Source organism: Arachis ipaensis, chromosome B03 (assembly GCF_000816755.2).
Source record: "Arachis ipaensis cultivar K30076 chromosome B03, Araip1.1, whole genome shotgun sequence".
Lineage (NCBI taxonomy): Eukaryota > Viridiplantae > Streptophyta > Magnoliopsida > Fabales > Fabaceae > Arachis > Arachis ipaensis.
Genome location: NC_029787.2, coordinates 16,510,506 through 16,510,856, shown reverse-complemented (window position 1 = coordinate 16,510,856; position 351 = coordinate 16,510,506).

Below are 351 nucleotides of genomic sequence, written 5' to 3'. Positions count from 1 at the left end.
TTCGTAGTTACTTTCAAAATATTTTGATTTATGATTCCTTGGACTAAAATAATCGACTTGGTATTTTAGTATTGTAAAAATTCAATTCAAATTTCTTACTTATATCTCAATAAAAAAACATGATTTTTTTGTCTTTTTAAATTAAAGTTTTATTTTGATACACTAATAGTGTAAAATATTTTATATAATCATTCAACTTCATTCTTTCTTTTATATAACCATTTATACTATTAATGTAAAACGCAATTATCTTTTTTGATATGTTGCTATATAATTGGATGCACATATTAAATTATTAATCTTAAAATATTATTTTATTCTTTTAGAATTTAATAAAAGGTTATAGGTTAT